Source organism: Argiope bruennichi, chromosome 4 (assembly GCF_947563725.1).
Source record: "Argiope bruennichi chromosome 4, qqArgBrue1.1, whole genome shotgun sequence".
In the NCBI taxonomy this organism is placed as follows: domain Eukaryota; kingdom Metazoa; phylum Arthropoda; class Arachnida; order Araneae; family Araneidae; genus Argiope; species Argiope bruennichi.
The window spans coordinates 126,849,515-126,869,127 of NC_079154.1; the positions used below are offsets into that span (position 1 = coordinate 126,849,515).

At 30.6% G+C, this 19,613-nt stretch overlaps 1 long non-coding RNA gene across 1 annotated transcript; it reads right to left on the minus strand.

Annotated features, from left to right (window-relative positions):
• Positions 1–13,332: 13,332 nt before the first annotated feature.
• LOC129966961 (uncharacterized) lies at positions 13,333–19,002 on the minus strand. The gene is made up of 3 exons (XR_008784330.1): positions 18,873–19,002; positions 15,178–15,258; positions 13,333–13,641 (listed from the first exon to the last, which is right to left on the minus strand). It is a non-coding gene; the product is annotated as an uncharacterized LOC129966961 (long non-coding RNA).
• Between the last annotated feature and the right edge of the window lie 611 nt (positions 19,003–19,613).

Below are 19,613 nucleotides of genomic sequence, written 5' to 3' on the forward strand. Positions count from 1 at the left end.
ACCAAAACGGAAAGTTATGCTTTGAAATTCACGTATAAAATTTCTTTCTTTTCAAAATGAAAAAATAAATTAACTTTGATAAAAGAATGCGGATGAAAGATGTAAGTAAAAATATTGTGAGTTTACTTCATTAGAACTTTTTTACAATCACTTTAAATTTAAAAATTATTTGAAGGGAAAATGCGTTGAATTGTATTTCGTCTAAAAATTTTTTTGACCAATGTTCTTGAGTTCTTATGGAAATCAAGTCTAAATTCATTTAGAAATTTAACTTTTAATTAAAAATCTAAAATTTTGGGAAACCTTTCTTGATGGGCACACAATCTTCTAAACGTCGTGATGTGTGAAATTTGGAAGCTTTGTTTGAAGAGTTTCTCATTCTGTGTATAATGCGCATGAATAATGTCGCAATATACGGAAAGTATGTTATTATGCTTGTTTCACTTTCGCATTATCGCATCTGAAAATTGAAAGACATTTCTATTTTTCAACTTACGCAAAATGCTAACAAAAGTATGTTATATCGCAGCGTTAAATGTTATGACAAATCCATGCACACAGTTATGCAGGTGTCGTCCTTGTTAGTTTTAGTTTTGATGGTTTAGTTTTATGTTAATGAGGAATCCTTTATTGGTTGGATCTTTATATTTATCATTTATCTTGCAGTGTAGCATTAAAGATGTTTGCAGATTATATGGGTGGAGAGTGCCAGTTTGGATATCTTTGTCTTCTTATCAGATAAAAATTACTGAATCCGTCTCTAAATAGTTCTTCCTTCAAAACGGAATATCAATATTAATAAACTAAATGAAATTGAATTTGAGTTTTACCATCTAAATTGCCGCCCATCTCCAGGAAAGGAAGAACGAGCAGTGAGATTTTCAAACATTAAAGTTCAATAACGAAGTATCGTATCATGTTTCTATTCAAACTAATTTTATTTGAATTTAATATTTTGAGATATATAACAATTTAATTTTCCATGCAGTCTATTCAATTTGTTAAACCATGTTTCAAATTCTGTAATATACTGCATTTGGGCACTAATGCCTATTTATAATCAATGAAATGGCAAAAAAACAATCTTTTTTCCAGATCATCCTTACTTATTGGATTTGCGATGTTTTTTGGAGCAAGATCCACATTTGTCCATGTTGCGCCAAGCAAATGGTAAAATATGCAAGCAAGGGTAAAAAAGAACATCCTTACAGAAGAATTTTTAACTACAATACAGAGGTGACAACTGCACCTTTATGCCCATCTGCCCTTATGTGATGTGATGAGATGTGTACGTTGGCACAATCATCATCGTCGCTCTGACATTCTTCCCAGTTCTCAATGAAAATCCAGGGCTAATTACAAGCTAGCTTGAGAAAAATATCATCGTAATCGCACCAAACCAAATCAATATAAGTGACGCAAGATATTTTCTTTTGGATTTCCCATTCAGTCTCATTAGACTAGCCGGGTATGTCTACATAATTACGGCATTCTAGCTACTCGGAAGTTTCTTCTGTGGGATGTTCGCAGGTCGTGGATATTTCTTCTCTGCTCATTCAGAAAACCAGATGTTGATTTTAATGCATTCTATTAGATTTTAAATAATTCTAAATATTTTAAATAGCTACTGAGTCAATTTCCAGAAGTGAATAACGAAGAGTGAAGGTAGTGATCCAAAATGAATTCTATTAGAATTGAAAATTAAAGTTGAGTAGTTCTAATATAATGTCTATTGAAATCAACGTCATCTGACAGCGGTTCAAAATGACGAGGTCCATCCTAAAATAGCCTTAGTTTTGCTTTAAAACGGGACGTTAATACAACTAAACTATTGAAATAAATAGTTTTTATAAATCTCACTAAAAATTGGAAAATAAACTTTGATCTTGGTATAGAAATAAGTCATTATTTTGCTGGTGCGGCTATTAATTCGGAGATTAGCTGATTCTCTAAATATTGATTCTAATTTTGCCCAAAGCATTAACGTTTAATTCTTAGAATAATTTAATCTCCGGCTATTTATTCCGAATGCTACATCAAATGCATTTGCAATTCCTGGGATTTCTTTTTAATCTATTTTTTAATTTAGTTTTATTCAAAAGTTCGATTCGAAAATTACATTCAGTTCAAAACGCTGTTCAAATTTTCGTTTACGAATTGATATGGCAAATTCCAGGTTACTTAACTTAACTTTTTTAACATGCAAAGTGAGAATTTCTTCCGATTGCGTTTATCTACTTTATTAGAAGTCCAATTGTAGATATTGCAGCTAAAAAAATTCGATTATGAATGTTGATATTTCATGACGGGTTTAAAGTAACTTTCTACGGGATGCAAAGAATTAAAATTGATTTTCTATGGCATGAATATTTCGTCACACAAAGTAAATTTTTGTTTCTGATACGGAAAGATCAAACAACCGCTTTTATAAATTTTCCAAATTAAAAATCAAGAAATTAATCAGTTTTAAGAATTACAAAATTATGATTTAAAAGATCAAGAACATTTCACTGCCTCGAGGTTACAATATGTATTGTGAAAACAAAACTATCGCAATTCTTCGCTAAAAAATGCGATAGACGTAACTACCTTTTTGTGTTTTTTCGCGATTAGCTATGAAATGAACTGTCGATCCATTCCTAATCAGTAATGAGTCGTTTCTCCAATGTCACTTTAAGCAATTGAGGATGAATATGAAATATTATTGAATCAGAAAAATTATTACCGAAATTCCAATGGCACTCATTAATATTTTATTCTATGTCCAATGTAGTCATTTCATGCAGCGAGTGCAGTGCACCTAGCTGATTTGTATGTGGAGGTTATTCCCGTTAAATGTTCCTTTGCTGCTTGAAATAACTTGTTTTGATTCTGATTTTCTTCCATTGCATAATCCTGACTGTTATAACATGAATTGCTCTTTACTTTTATCATATCTTTGTCTAACTTGTACTATAGTTTACCGTTTATGTTGTCTTTTGGGTTAGTTTGCATTAATCGAATAAATCTCAATTACAATACCATTTTGAATTTATATATTTTATTAGATCTTTATTTATTACTGTCCTTTGTCCTTGGAATAAATAAACTAGACATAGACTTACCGTTATTTAGTTAGTATCGTTAAATTAGAACCAAAAAAAGAATTTTCGTACGTTTTATTGAATACAATTATTGTTACATCTCACTCGAGATATATTTTAGTTTATTCCGCGTGGATTAAATTAATTTTAAAATTTAACTGTCTGAAATTTGGAAAACTATTTAGTTCTGTATAATCACTTGTTAAAGGAAGTAAGAAGCTTTTCATTACTTTATCCCCAGACTTCATTTTATGACGGCAAACCACACAAATGTGAAGGAAACCTTTTCCAAAAATATAATGCATCTTAAGCCAAATTTGAGCGTCCAAATATCATTTTCAGATTTATAACAAACAATTAAATCACTTACATTATGATACAAATAATACATAAACTAACTTTCAATTAATTCTTGATGCATGGTGATTATAGTCAATCAAAATATCAAGAGGCTAAAGGCATGAAAGAGCTTCCAAATGTCGGTCTTTGGCCGTTTTTGAACTTTAGGGAAATCTATTTTTCAATATATCAAATTTATGCAGGAAGTTGCACAGAACATGGGACAGTTTTAAATAGGCTTAGCAAAAAATCTTTTGAACAAATCGTTCGTTCTGTTATTCACTGTTATCTTACTTTAGCTCAAATTATCATTGGGCGAAACTAGGATAAAAAGACCGTTAGCATCGGTATTTTTTAAATTTCATCTTCATATTTCAAAACAAAACATTTGGTTCCGAGGATTAAAGAGAACACTGGGTTACATTTTATATCCAATTGAGATGCACTGTTGTTGAATGAAAATTTCCTTATGATGCTCATTATGATAACTAGTAGATGAACGTGAAGCGTAATTTTTGCAGTGGAAAGTGAAGTGACGCCATAGTGAAAGTAGGTAAGTAATGGTAGGGAAGCACTATGGATTCCCCCCCCCTTGGGTTATCGAAAAGAAACGAGTGCGTCTATTTGGTCAGTTGATCGCGTTATTAGATGTAGTATGCAATGCTGAGTATTGGGAATTTGTGGTGGTGTGCTGCTGCTGTAGATGGCGTGTGTGATGAGTGCGAAAACTGTGGACTTGTGCTGCGGCTGTAGATGGCGTGGGTAATGAATGCGAAAACTGTGGACTTGTGCTGCTGCTGTAGATGGCGTGGGTAATGAATGCGAAAACTGTGGACTTGTGCTGCTGCTGTAGATGGCGTGGGTAATGAATGCGAAAACTGTGGACTTGTGCTGCTGCTGTAGATGGCGTGGGTAATGAATGCGAAAACTGTGGACTTGTGCTGCTGCTGTAGATGGTGTGGGTAATGAATGCGAAAACTGTGGACTTGTGCTGCTGCTGTAGATGGCGTGGGTAATGAATGCGAAAACTGTGGACTTGTGCTGCTGCTGTAGATGGCGTGGGTAATGAATGCGAAAACTGTGGACTTGTGCTGCTGCTGTAGATGGCGTGAGAAATGAGTGTGAAAACTGTGGACTAGTGTTGCTGTTGCTGTCGATGGCGTGGGTAATGAGTGTGAAAACTGTGGACTAGTGTTGCTGCTGCATTCGATGGCGTGGGTAATGAGTGTGAAAACTGTGGACTAGTGTTGCTGTTGCTGTCGATGGCGTGGGTAATGAGTGTGAAAACTGTGGACTAGTGTTGCTGTTGCTGTCGATGGCGTGGGTAATGAGTGTGAAAACTGTGGACTAGTGTTGCTGTTGCTGTCGATGGCGTGGGTAATGAGTGTGAAAACTGTGGACTAGTGTTGCTGCTGCATTCGATGGCGTGGGTAATGAGTGTGAAAACTGTGGACTAGTGTTGCTGCTGCATTCGATGGCGTGGGTAATGAGTGTAAAAACTGTGGACTAGTGTTGCTGCTGCATTCGATGGCGTGGGTAATGAGTGTAAAAACTGTGGACTAGTGTTGCTGCTGCATTTGATGGCGTGGGTAATGAGTGTGAAAACTGTGGACTAGTGTTGCTGCTGCATTCGATGGCGTGGGTAATGAGTGTGAAATTGTGGACTAGTGTTGCTGCTGCATTCGATGGCGTGGGTAATGAGTGTGAAATTGTGGACTAGTGTTGCTGCTGCATTCGATGGCGTGGGTAATGAGTGTGAAATTGTGGACTAGTGTTGCTGCTGCATTCGATTGCGTGGGAAATGAGTGTGAAATTGTGGACTAGTGTTGCTGCTGCTGTCGATGGCGTGGGTAATGAGTGCGAAAAGTTATAGATGTATAGTGTGGTGTTAAAACGTCAAAGTTTCTCTTGACGAAGAAGAGTTTATAATTAGAAAGTCGGTAATATGGGACAGCGAAGAGTTTCAAATGTTGTGTTGAAAGGGGAAGATAATAATGGAGAGTATAGGTATTTCTAAAGACGACGGGTCTAATATTAAAGGATTTTGTTGATAATTTTAAAAATACGCTTTTGATTTGGGGTCACCAATTTGATAGCTATGAATTTCTTTAATGGTGGATACAAGACCAAATAATTATGACGATTTCTTACTCTATTTTTGAAACAATCTCAAACTGGAAGGATGGAAATTGATAATGAACTTCATCAGTTTAATTGATTTATGTTACTTTTTTTCTGAGAACCTCTCGTAATTGAAACTCTACTGCTTTCTTACCTGCTCTACTTAAGAATTCGCAATGAAATGAATAATCCAACTAATCTTTTTATGATAAAGAAACAATTGGCATATAGCTTTTAATTGACGCATCCTTTCTGGGAGCTGAATAGAGTCAAACTCGCGTATGGGGAGGTGGGGGATTCTTGTCATGATAGCTAATAATTTTACTTTTTCTCTGCCGTGGGGAACAAAAGTAAAAATGTATTAAATAGTTAAAAATCCATAACATATCCATTAGAAATTTTTCAGAATATCTTTACTTTCTTCACATTAAATTCATTTACGTTTTGTTAGGCTGGTATTAGAAAAATGTGATTGCTTACTGGAACAAATCAAATTAATTTCAAATCTTTTAAACACCCTATAAAAAGTTGGCTTTCAATAATTTATATAATTTTAACTTGCGGTTCTTAGTAGTGGAATTGTATCCTCTAGCCAGTGCTTCAAGGATTAACTTTACAGTTCTCAATGATTTAGGCCTTTATATATTTCCTAATTGACGAAACAAATATCTGATAACCTCTAAAATGTTCAGTTTAACTCGGCCTTGCATATCAGTCATAAAATACAAATATTTGAGGTGTAATGCATGCAATTCCTTTTTGATAAAGTGGCCGAACTACTAGAACTTTTAGTTCCCAAATTCATAAATAAGTTTATTTCATATAACTTAGGATTTGCCATATCGCAACTCGAAAGTGGAAGTTTGAATGGTGATGAATATTGAATGAAAAAAAAATATATATATAAATTCTATTCGAAGAATAAAAGAACTCGCTTAAGGCTAGATTAGGGGCAAACACTGATAGAAACGTAATTAAATTATAATAGTTCTGTGAAGCTAAAAATAAATTAATATCACAAAATGAAGTTTTTCTGGACGCATGAAATTATATGGAAATTTTAATGTTGATATTTTACTTATTCTTTTACATTTCCAAGAAAAGATGCATTTTCTGAAAACAAATTTGTTTACAATAAGTGGTAATAAAATTTTCAATTTCTAATTTTTCGAAAGGGATGAGTGAATAAATGAGTGATATCAATTAGCAACGTGTTTTTATAAGGTCGAAGAATAAATTTGTAAAATTTTTGAATTACACTTTCCATGAGGCTATCTGAAATAGATTTTGCAAACTCCACCACAGCTGCATGAATACACCATATCATAAATATTCTATTTAACTGCAGGGGAATACATTTTTATTATAAAGGCACTTTTATTGATTTGGATATTCATTCTGAGAGATGTCTATTGAATTATAAATTATTTTAAAGCTTTTAACATGCATTGAAATCTATACTTCTGGTACAGTAGAAATATTCGTAATCTTTGGATATTCTTCCAATGTAACTTCCAAATAGCGAGAGTGCTGTAGTTATGTAGATTTAATTTGCTAATGTCCACTTCCAGACTAGAGGAGTCGATTGCAGTTGCTTCTTACGTCATCTAGTACTAATGGACAGAAATAATAAATGTGAATTTAAGTTTTGGTGATAAGAGTAGGTGCTTAGTTATCCTCACTTTAAATTATTTTGCTTATACCAGATAGTTTCTACAGGTTTCGTGCGTTTTCCTTCTTTAAGAGAAATTGAACGACGTCATATAAATCTTTAGAGGCCACAACATCAGAAGTTTCTACAAGAAAACCACAATATATAAGACATTCACTGGAACAGTTACACAGCGTCCTTCCCTGTCTGCCAGTGATTGCTTTTTTCAGCTCCATGCGCATTTGAACGATAGAAGTAATCTGGATATCGGCAAATGTATCCTTAGAACTGCACCTAATTAGTATCGGTAAGTTGCAGGACTCTTGATAATTATCATATAGAAATAAGATACACTTTGATTTGATTATGAACTGAATAGTTCAAAAAGCTAGGTTTTTATTTTATTTGGTTTACATTGCTTAGACAAGCTTTATCCACTTCCTGGATATACACGTATGCATTTCCTGGGTATATGCAAAGGATGTCTCTTGATAAAGGCATACCGTCTGTCATCAGTAGTAAGATTGCGTTCTCCTTTCTGCATAACTTGGCATCAATTGGACTGGATACTAAGAAACATTTCCCAAGATGACGAAGTAATAGAAGCTGAAGGCCAAGTAAGTTCTTGAATTTTAATATTTGATCTACCAAAATGATGTGGCATTTTCAAATCACTTTATTTGTTCTTTTAGAAAGCGAATCTCCCGCAAGGCAAAACCATAATTGCCTGGAAACATTTATCAAAATAGATGCAACATGTTGAACTACGTTTCAACACAAGAATCTGTGGGATTGAAACATGTGGTGTTCCGAGATCAGTTGCTGTGCATAGGGGCTGAAGTACTCGGCCGCCCGAGATTGGAGCCAACATTGGACAGCCGTCTGCACGTCGTCATCGTCATGAGGAAAATTTATTATTGAAATTCTTAATATTTAAACTGCCAACATCACATGGCATTTACGGATCCTTTTATTTGTTCTTCTAGAATAAAAATTTCCTTCACCAGCAAGGAGAGGCAACCATAATTACCTGGAAACATTTATGAAAACATATGAAGCACTTTCAGCTATTTCCAAACATCATAATCCGCTGAAATAAAGCACATGGCGTTCCGAGTTCAATTTCTTTATACATAGATGCCGAAGTGCTCGGGTACCTAATATTGGAGGCAGCATGTGACAGCCCTTTACATATCATCAATTAGAAAATGCTACTCGATGAGAAATGCATGTTTTATCTGCAGACAAGACAAGAAACGATTACTGGTAATTTTTCTTATTTCTGTACGGCTACTGGGAAATTGTCAGGACTAATCGTATATTTAATGCTGGTACTTAAAAATCTATATTTCTCAATAATTCATTAGTCGGAAAGCTAATAATTTTTCGTGTAAAATTTACTTAAAACTATTTTTTCGAACATCTGAATGCCCCAACAGAGAAAATTTCGGTTGCAAACATAACTAAAATAAATGTTTCTCAATCAAAATCTTCGGTCAGAGGGGTTATCTCTGCATGATGGCGTACATTTGGAAATCATTTTAAGTTTTCGAAAGTTGGGAGCTTGATGAAAAAAAAAATCATACCGTAATCATAAGTCTAATAGTTATCTGTTAGTTACAATTGGTAATTTATTCATTGATTATCCCTTTATCTTTCGTAAACGGAATGCACGCATAGCTCCCCACACATGCAAGAAATGGTTCTTTAGCAAGATCTAGAACATGTGTAGATCATATTTTCACAAATGCATTTAAAATACTGAGAATAGCTTCATTATAACAAAACAAAGGTGAAGTGTTTAATAGAATTAAAAATGACTTTATTTAGAAATGACTTCCTATTATTCAATTTCATTAATAATGAAATGGTGAACTAATTGTTTACTCTTGAATTAGATTTAATGAACAATATCGAATCGTCTTAATTTTGTATTTCGTATCAATTTAGACAGATGCATTCGTTCGAAATTGTATTAATTCAAATATTAAATATTTTTCAGATGTCTATTAAGAATATGCTCCGAGCAAAGTAATCACGGCACAACAGAATCGTCTGTAACCTTCATCAAGTTGATATTGTAATTCAGTCTTTACAATTAGGGACGAAGACCTGACAGATCTAATTGATAATTTGTAAAGCTTGACCATTTATCAAGCTTTACAATACTGTCTTTAACACATAACTATCGATACTAAAAATGGATTGTGGAATGGAAATTCTATTCCTCTGCTTGTCAAGATTATTTCTAAACGTCGATACAATTTTAAGATGCTTGTTCCTATTTTAAGGATAAGGACTGTGGAACACTTGTGTATTTTTATAAATTTCTCTTGACGAATGCAGAAATTCTTTGCTTCAAACGTAGTGAAAGTTTGGCGTTATATGAATTTATCATTTGCAAATTTTTCTCGTATCTGGAATTAAAAAAAAAAACATGCATTTAATGCACCAATAAACATTCTAGAACTTATTTTTTGGTATTTTTTTTTTTTTTTTATTGAGATAGAAAATTTGATCATAACAAAAGCTATAAAATGGCGCATATTCAGTTCCTTCAAATATGATATCCATTTTTTACTTATTTAGAAATGCAAACAAGGAAAATAATCACATCAGTGATGAAATGTGTTTTAATATAGACGTGTTATCTTAAAATTTGGTACTTGATGTTGCTGATAATCTACATCCGATTTCTTATATGGCTACAAGATGAAAATAATCTGGTACATTTGCTCAAGAAAACCATAAATTTTATCAAGCATAATCTATCTTGTATTATAGACTCCACGATTAAATAGCCACAACTCTCATTTTACCATACAGCAAAAACATTAATTAAGATTACAATTAAAGACGGAAGATATTATGGAACAAAAAACCCCACTAAAATCATTTAATATTCGTGATTCCTTCCTTCGTCATTCATCGCAAATTGTTAATAAGTTTATTTAAATATTAACGTAATATATAATCAACTGCTATTACGATCTAATTTGCTAATTTTTGCTTCCGTCGTCTCTCTCTATATATAACCAAAACTTCTTGTCTATTTCTTCCACTTGTTTACAAAATTCATACAGGAAATTGTAGCAAAGGATTTTAATTTTGTACTGAATGGCAGCGTATGAGAAAAATATCGTAATCCTGTTTTTCCTATAATTTTATTTTATGATCACCAAATGACGATTATCAAATAATTGTATACATGTTGGATTCGCTGATTGCGCCATCTAGTGTAATAAATTTGTGCTTCATAAAGATTTTTACAGTCGCATTTGTGTTATTGGCTTAAATTCTGAATATTTTAGTTTTTATTAGTTGGTCTTAAGATCAGATTTCGATTTTAGATCAAAATCACTCTAAAATTTGATATGTAAATAATTTGATGTATATGTATATTTGTTTGGCTATTATTGTTTCTTTTGACGAGAAAATGTGTGTGGAATAACTATATTGTCAAAAAACGTTTATCCTCCTGGAAAGATTGTTTGGAATAATTTAATGCATATGCAATAAATATTGCTCAAATTTAAATCTCAACAGATATTTAATGATTATAAATTTTAATTTCCAGTTTAAGAATGCTTGACTATTGCTACTACAATAATTTTAAACTTATGATTCTCTTGATTTTTAATGCAAACTCTTTTCAATGCATTTTTAGGACATCCAAAAAATGAGTAGAATTAATAGACTCTCATTTTAATTTTCGGAGATGGTGTCTGTGCTATCCGTTTTGTTTAAATTTAATTTCGGAAGTTTTATAAATTTTTTATCATGATCTCTGTAAATGTAAAATACGTATTGCCTATTCGTTGCATCCATTTGCAAATGTTTTTGAATCGAATTTTTACTTTTTTAATTTAAAATTTCGTAATAATTGTAATATTAATTGTAGATTTAAAATGATAAATCGTGGATCTAAAATAGTTTTCTGAATTTCGGCTCTTAATTTTAAAGTAAATGTGTACGTGGACAATGTATATTTTGATTGGTTCGGCCGGCCAGCTAATCAAAATGTCCTTCGTTTCTCTGAAAGCATTATATCACCGTGTCTGATCACCACGGTGATCAATGTGCCTCAAGAGAAAAAGACGCGCTATAATTAGAATTACTAGTTCTTACATACCTTCGCCGAATCGAAACTGCATTTGCAAATTATTTTAAATAAAAAAAAAATATATTATGAGAAAAGTGGCAAATGGATGTGATGAATAATTAACATAGTAAATCTATTTTAAACTTTTTTTTCAGTAATAAAGAAAAATCTGATAATCAACATCTATTAAATTTCTAAAATATTTAAATTATAAAATAAAGTATTAAATTTCCTAGTAGTTTAAATTACCATTAAAAAGTCTTTCGATTCTTATTAAAAACTTGTTATGCCGTTATACAGTAATTTGTAAAAATGTAATTGTCTTATTCATGTAATTTTTTAAAGAATGTAGGAGATTTTATTTACAAATGAGCAAATAAATTTTATGTTAAATAAATATTACCTTCAAAAAATCTATTTGAATTCTTTCTGAACCAATTATGGTAAAACTACTTTTGAAATTTTACTTTGACTTTATACTGAATTCTTATTTCAAATGCATTTATATATTTTAATTGATGTAATCCTGTAAACTGTATCTCGATTTTTGTGTAGCCAAGTTACAAATAAAATTTATGTATTTGAAATTCATTTTGTTCTGTCAAAAGTATTCTCATTTTCTCTTTTGAATTATAAATGTTTATTATTCGAAAACCTTATTACAAAATTACTCCTTTAACACTTTGCATGCTGAATTTTCACTCTAGATGCATAAAGTAAATATTTGATTCATTTGCAAAAGATTGAATTGATTAGAATGAAATGAATTTTTGCTTGTAGCTTGTTTATAAAATTACTCTACATTTTTCAGATATGATGCATGGAATGAATGTTTTCAAAAATGCTATAAAATACTTTAAATTCTAGTATAAAACTGATATAAAATTCCTATGATACAAGTCTTCTAGTTTCGAAGTTAATGAATTTTTTTTTCGAAATCTTGCTAATAACTAAATGCCTTTTTACTAATAATCTACTAATAATACTTTTTACTAGTTTTAACCGAATCATTCCACCCACGGGAGAACAGGTGGTTTCTTATCTTGAAAATTATTACCTTCATTAGAACACGATATCTCCACGATGTTATCAGACTTTCTGAATTTCGGTCATTGCGTAGATGTCGTAACAATGTTTGTGGACCTTTTCAGTGTTGAAAGGAAAAAGAAACGACTACTAGAATCTGAATGTTATACTTTTCTTCTAATCTCTTAGTGTTTCTTCCGAGGCATATTTTTTTAACATACTCAATGAAAAGCATGTTTCAAAGTGAGCCCTTCACTTAAATTAACTGAAATGTTCCTTAAACTGTGGAATTGGAAAAAAAATCCTTTGCACGTTCTGTGGTAATCTTGCAATGAGAAATCAACTGCTTTTTTAGTTATTTCTTAGAGAATTATTACAGAAATTTAGCATATTTCTTGAATTTCTCGTATACATTTTCCTGACATGAAATGGTTCCCTGTTAGTACAAGTTATTGTACATCTAAAAGATGTTCGATATTCTGAACGTCGGCAAATATCTGAAAGATATTTCAATAATAATGGATGTTTTGGAATTAGACTCGCTTGACAACCTTTGCGGCCGTGTTTACCACCCGTATTTAAAAATCAGCTGATAATTTCCTATTCAGCAATTAAATCGGTTTAGCTGTGCTGGCTTAAGGGAGAAGGACGCCATTTTGAATTTAAACGGCTTAAAAGGTCTTTACTGATCCCAGGACAAAAAGACTTTACTGAAATGAATTCACTTCCTTGTTTAGTAATAAATGTTTTGCCCTTTAAAAAATTTTTTACATGTCAAATTATTAAAATTTTATTAATTATATGTATCTACAATTTTCTCTAGAATATCTTGCCTCTAGAGATTCTCTCACTCACTCCTCATATTTAACAACTTCAGTTACCTTCTTTTTTTTTTACACATATTAACTATTCGAATGAACAAACACTGAACTTTAAAAAATAAAAACATACTTCAAATACAAATTCAATTACTTTTATTATATACAATTTAATTTCATGATATTTCTACATAAAGTTTAATTAAAAAAGGTACATGTGATTTTTTGTATACATTTGACATCTATTGAGGATTTAAATTGGAAAAAAAAGGAATCTTTGCATTTTCCCATGCCGATGCCACAGTCATTCTAGTCCATAAGTATTGGTTCAGTCCTTGAGGAGTTGCGTTTTTGGAGGGCATATCTTAAAAAGATGCGATGACGGTGTCATTTATAGAAGACCCCTGAAATGAATGTTTTGAAGGCCACGACAGCAATGTGTAGCATATGAGACTATCTTCCAAGTTTAAATGAATATTCATCCCAATCCACTCTCAGCATCTGAAATATAACAAGAATACGATTGAAACATACTGCGGATTCTGCCTGTAGAATTCATATTTAAAATATAATCAAATTCATTTACTACATGCAAATGGCAGAATAAGAAATGAGTGAAAAAAATTAAATGAATTGACATTTTTTCCACTTGCTGCACAACTCCATTAATATTTTTTTTAAAAGATGCCATTTTTTTCAATGTCGATTTAAAATCTATTGCTCCAAAAATTAAGGCGATGACATTTATATTTACCAAATGTTCAAAAAATTATTTACCGATACAAATTCCAGTGCTGCCAAAGAAACTGCGGTTTCTTAATCATAAAGTTTTCTCAAAATACCGTATGATTAGATAAATATTTTCCGCTTAAACTTTTTAAAAAACTGAATTAATTCTTTTTTTTACTTGGAAAAAAAATCAAGCTAAGATCATTGAGGAGTTAAGAAACTAAGTAGAATTAAATATATAAGCACGGAAGAAGAACTATGGAGGGTTTGAACAAATCTTTCGCATCATTGAAATTTCTTATTCGTTCCTTTCCTGGGATTTCCATTAGTTGTCTTATTATTCACTATGGAATAAAATCAATATTAATATTTTCCTTATTGAATGTGCGTAAGAAGATTTCTTTGAATTGTTTACAGAATGATGTGGATTTTATATATTAAATACATTAAATAAGGTGCATCATTTACAAATGAAATAAATTAACTAGTGTTAATTATTTACAATCTTCTTATGTCATAAATTTTCTTTAATTAAAAAAAATTATTCGGATTTTTTGTTATATAGTGTTGTACCTCACAAAACCTGATATCACACAAAGGATAGATGCAGCAGCATCATTCTCGTATCAAATTATTTCTTTCGTCATCCCCCCCCCCTCATCTCCTTCCCGTTCGTTGGAATCGTTCACCCCCTCCAACACTGTCCACTTCAAGCGATCTCCAGGTTGTCCAGCTCAAAGGTCTCTGTCAGTAGAATTTTTGCGATGTACTGCAAACATATTTCGTTGGAGAACTTAAATTGATGTCTTTACATTAAGGTACTCCTAATTATGTATAAGCGTTATGCGAATGGTTCATGTTTTTTTTTCTTTTGCTGTAGCAAATGATATGATTGAAAACATGGTGAAAAATGGTTTTCAGAAAAATCAAAGCAGTTTCAGCCAGAATGAATCTCAGAGAATACTCATTTTGCATAATTTTCTTATTAATGTCTGAAGTATAATGTTAAAAATATTTGAGTATATATATTTTCTAAAACTGACTTTTACCTTTTGATTGAATGCAACTCCTTTGAATTAATTAAATGGATGTAGAAGTAGATAAATAGCATAAAATAATATTAAAACTTCAGATATCAGAACTGTTTCACGTTCTGATATCTGAAAAAAAAACTCTTAACTTTATTATATTGAAACTATCATTCTTTATATTTTGAAACCCTTTCACTTTATATTCTAGAATTTGAAAAATATTTTTTATAACTGAATTTTGATATTTAATACAAATGACAAGAAAAGTGACATTTACCTTCAGAGCCTGAAACGTGCGTTATCATCTCGCCAACACAACAAAGAAGATCCAGAAACTCTGAGGATTCGCTCCCGGATTCTATAAAAGAATTAAAATACATTTGTATTAAAATTATTTCGGTATAAAATGAAATGGTATTAATTTAAAACTTGTTAAAAGCATTGCATTAGTTTTTGAATTTTCATAAATCTTCTGAAGGTTAAAAAAATTAAGAAAATTTTAAATTTACGCATTTTTTTTTTGAAGTTACCTAGAAAATCATAGAGAATATGGTCTTACCGAGTTATAAAAAAAATCCCTGAAATTGATTAGTAACTCTTATCAGCAGTTTTATTTACTGATCATAATGCTTACTTGGAATTTCATAAAAACAGCACTACATTTGGAAAAAGATGGATTTTGGTTTGGTTTTGTTAAATCACTTTTTTTTTGCGCTTATAACATTCAATGTTATCAAATAAACTATACGGAACTTACTCGCTACTTAAAAACCTACCAGCGAATATTTGCATTAAAAACATGGCGACTTCCTTGTATGTTCGAGGGAGATGAGATTTTATATTTCTTAATAAATTGTCGTTTTTGCCGATCATTCGGTTCCTTTGACATATAAATCATATTTAATTTAGTATAGATTTTTAGATGAAACTCAATTTCCATGATTCCATCAAGTTTTCGGACATTAAAGATGTTTTAATTTAATAGTCTTGCATATATTCTGATCCTTATACATATGAGTATTTCTAATGGAGATTATTTCTATGACATCACAATACTATTATGTCCCGTTCATCTCTAAATCTATTTAGAGTTATTGTAACTTCGCTTTTTTATTCGTCTTTTCGACTACTAATATATTAAACTGGATCCTTCTTTAGCATTCAACATTAGAAGAAAATCATGCCATCATATATTTAATGAAACAAGGAAAACGATTTCGCTTTCATTCAAATCAATCAAGATATTGTTCTAAATATACTTAAAAATAAATTCAAAAGTAAGTTAAATATAGAAAAAATAATTTTACCGAAACTAAATTGGCATGAATAAAAATAGAAAATTTCAGAATTCAGATTATTTTTTCAATTAATTAAAATTTACAAAATTTCGCACCTAGGTGCTAATTTCCAGTTTCCAAAGTATACCTGGGATGATGCTGGAAGTTCTAGATCAATTGATTTGGACTATAGAGCGTCAACATACACACATATTCATCTTCATTTATACTAAAAATAATTATGTATGTGTGTATACATGTGCACGTGTGTGCCTGTTGGCGTTCTAGAAGGCTAGATCATTTGACTTATACCGACCAAATTCGACATATATATTCTCATTGGAGTTGGAATAAACATTTTAGAGTTATTTTGAAAAATTAATTTTTAATTAATTTAAATCTAACATTGAAGTTTCTTTGTGATGACTTTCGAGCTTATAATTGAATAATAAATTTTAAACCATTTGAATATTTCTTTAAATATCTTTTTCCTGATAAAACTTTAATAAGCTTGAGGAATTTTGATATTTTTATGATATTTTTGCATAATTTTTAACAAAAAGTGACATTGTAACCCTGAAGCTCAATCCATTTTCATTTTTTATTATCTATCTGATGGTCTGAGTTTCTTCCATTTTGGAAAATTAATGAAAAAGATATTTTTTTTTCAATATCTTATATCAAAAATGGAAAGGGATAAAATAGGGAATTTACAATTGCGAGAATTTTTTAAGATAGATGATTCACACATTTGCAATTTTTAAATGAGCCATGATGTCATGGAACTGTTTTCCATTAGAAAATTTGATGCATACAATGTCTAGCATCTTTCTGATATCATGGATACACAGTCATATCTAAGGGAATTAGCTGAGATCAATGACAAAGAACAACGCGAAAGAATTAACTGGTCGTTTGACTAATAGCGACCAAATATGACATATATACCCCTAGGGGAATTCGAATAAACAGCTTAGATTTAATTTTTAAAGATTTAAATTAATAAAAAATTAAGCTAACTTTGGAGTTTCTCTGCATTTTAAGTTTAAATTTTAAACCATTTTAATGTTTAAAAAATTCTTTTTTCTTTTATAAATTTAATAATTGTATTTAATTTTGCTAAATTTTGACAATTTAATAAATATTTTTTTGCGTAACAGCAATTTGCGTTTTTAACAGTAGGCTACATTGTTATCTTGAAGCTGAAACCACTTTCATTTTTTTATTAACTATTTAATTGTATGAGTTTCTTTTATTTTGGAAAATTAATGAAAAAGATTTATTTTAATATCTAATATCAAAAATGGAAATGGATAAAATAGTGAAATTACAATTGGGAGAAATTTATAATATAGATGATTCACATATTTGCATTTTTAATAGAGCTATGATGTCATGATGCCATTAGAAAAAGTTATGTATACAATGTCCAGCAGCTTCCTGATACCATGGATACGCAGTTATATCTAAAGGAATTAGCTGAAATCAATGACAGAGAACAACTCGAATGAACTAAATGGTCGCCAAAGATGACTAGCATGTAATAATTTTAATTTGACTGCATTTATGTAAGTATTTCCTACAAACTTAAATTCGAACTTAGATACTCTTTAATTTCTTAATTTCGAGGATTTGCAACTCCTATACGAAAGTAATAATCGTAATTTTAACCATTATAAACGGCTTCTCAATCAAGTCGTTAGTTCCGGCTAGTCACTAATAATGAAGTAAAGCAAGTTTATAAATCATTTGTTTTATATATCAAAACTTTATATAAGAAATTAAGAATAATTTATTCACTATTCTAGTGAGTGTGATTATTTTTTATCAGAATTTCTTAACTATGCCGCCATGTAATATAGTATACTTTTCATTTTATAATTTTAAATTGAATTCTATATAAATTTCTATAGCGATTAAATTTCTTCTGAATCTCAAACTAAAATCAATTGCTTCTAATTATATATATATATATATATATATATTATATATATATATATATATATATATATATATATATATATAATCATATATATAATCATATATATAATCATATATATATATATAATCATATATAAATGTGATGAGCGATTTTTCATAAACTGATTGTCTTTAAACTAAAATTTTCAATCCCAAAGTTTGTTAAATGTGTTCTATTTAATATGTTGTAGATAGAATGTAAGAGTTTCTTTGCAGGCCTGAGATCAATTAATAACAGCGAGGCTGAAAAGAAAAATCAACAAAAGACGCTGCAGCAAGCGGCTGTTTTACTGCGTTTCAAAGTATTACATTTTGAGTATCTTATTTTTACAACAGCGAGCTTGATTTTCATTTAATAAATATTAATATATCTTAATTATTAATTATCTTATCCTCTATATCTTAAAACATATTTTAAAGAAAAGTTGGCTTTTAGTAATATTGTTTCAGATTTTTAATTCATTTCATAATTCATTATTAAAAATATCATGGAATATAAAAATCGATAATACTCAAATCCTGTACAAGATAATGTCAATTATATGGGCTCAAAAATATTCAAATATTTTACTTCTACAAGGACGTACATCAGCAAAAAGTCTTAGAAATTTAAAATAAATGGATTTCATTTATGCAATTCCCTCTTTACAAACTTGAAAAAATTCAGGTGTAAGCGTTTAAAAAAAGTAGGAATGTATGAAAAAAAAGTACTTACAGGGCCCGTATGTTCGATAAATCTTTTTTCATCTGAAGTATTCATGAAGTGAAGTGTTAATTTCATTTTAACATGTAAAAGAATCAAATTACTGCAGCGAAAAATATCTTTCTTGCTCAGCAGAGAAAACATTCTGCGATTAAGATCCCTAGGAAGGCTGCCGGATAACCTGGGAATGCCCGGATCTTGCGTGGTAATGCCTATCCACGATGACTGCGCAGAAGAATCTCGGAGTTTCTTCCAACAGGTGGCGGGTTACGACGAAGCAACGTTATATACAGCAAGTGAAAAATCGATAATTCTGTGACGTTGACTAAACGACAAATGAATGCAGATAAATAGGAACCAATAATAAATCAATATCGAAAAGAGCGACAAATAATCTAACTAATCTTAAGAGATTGGAAATATGTAGTCACAAATTAAGGATAACAAATTTGATTAGTTTTTACTGCATTTTTCTCAGTAAAATTATCTTCAGACAATTTATTTTATGAATATTTTTACTTTAAATTAAGCACTGTGGCACGTATTCCATTTCAGTTGTCATTTTAAAAGTTTAAAAATGCTGGAAATTATTTAGATTTCAAAAACGATGAAATCTGCTTACTTTTCTTCAAAAATGAACTTGGTTCTCATGAGATCAGAAATTTATATTTTTGATTAAGAGTGAAAGTGAACTTTATCTTTGCTGAGTCTATCAGCAATCGTCTATGAATTAAATAAAAACAGTTATATATT